General features: G+C 25.5%; 1 non-coding gene across 1 annotated transcript; it reads left to right on the plus strand.

Annotated features, from left to right (window-relative positions):
- Window positions 1–386: 386 nt before the first annotated feature.
- TRNAR-UCG (transfer RNA arginine (anticodon UCG)) lies at window positions 387–460 on the plus strand. The gene has a single exon. It is a non-coding gene; the product is annotated as a tRNA-Arg (tRNA).
- The last annotated feature ends 375 nt before the right edge of the window (window positions 461–835 follow it).

The raw sequence follows: 835 nt of genomic DNA on the forward strand, positions 1-835 counted from the left end.
TAGCCATATGACTGCCCATTTGGATGAGAAGCATGACTTTGCCTAGCATTTTTGCACTCAACCCATTCCCACAATTTTTCTCTCTAAAAGGACCGTTTTTATTTATATTTTTTTTATTTATTGAAATGCCTTTCCCCTCTTATAAAGATATCCATATTCATAATGGAAATATAAATTAAAAAAAAATTGAGTTTGCTTAAAATAAAAATAAAAATATTGAAAAACTTTTTTTTCATATATATATTTTTTTATCCTCAAAATTAAATGAAAGCAATTTTTACTTTCAAAAACTATTTTAAAGAATAAAAAATAAAGAAACTTATAAATTTTAAATAATGAAATTAAATTTGTTGTTTTAAAACAAGTAGCCACAACTTTCACGTTAAGACCGCATAGCGCAGTGGATTAGCGCGTTTGACTTCGGATCAAAAGGTCGTGGGTTCGACTCCCACTGTGGTCGATTCATCTTAGTGTGTTTTTTTTTTATAAATTCATTTGATTCCGTTTTTTCATAAAATTTTATATTTAAATTTAATATAAAATAGAAAATTATCAAAATTAAAGTTTGACAGTCCCGTAATTAACCTCTTTTCGATTGTAGAAGTCAAACATTGAAAAAAATATAGAAAAGAATAATAAATTTTTCTTGAAATTTTTTTTATTCAAATAAAATTGTTTTTCAAAACTTTCAATTTAATTGAAAAACCAAGAAATTCGAGGTTGGTTTGAATATTGGAAGCTAATGCATACCCAACAAAGAGAGTGTTTGGCAAATTGATTTAAGGGTTATTTGATTAAAAGATGAAACCTAATTTTGGAAATCTAACTTTTTATC

Source organism: Vitis vinifera, chromosome 13, assembly GCF_030704535.1.
Source record: "Vitis vinifera cultivar Pinot Noir 40024 chromosome 13, ASM3070453v1".
NCBI classification, from domain to species: Eukaryota; Viridiplantae; Streptophyta; class Magnoliopsida; order Vitales; family Vitaceae; genus Vitis; species Vitis vinifera.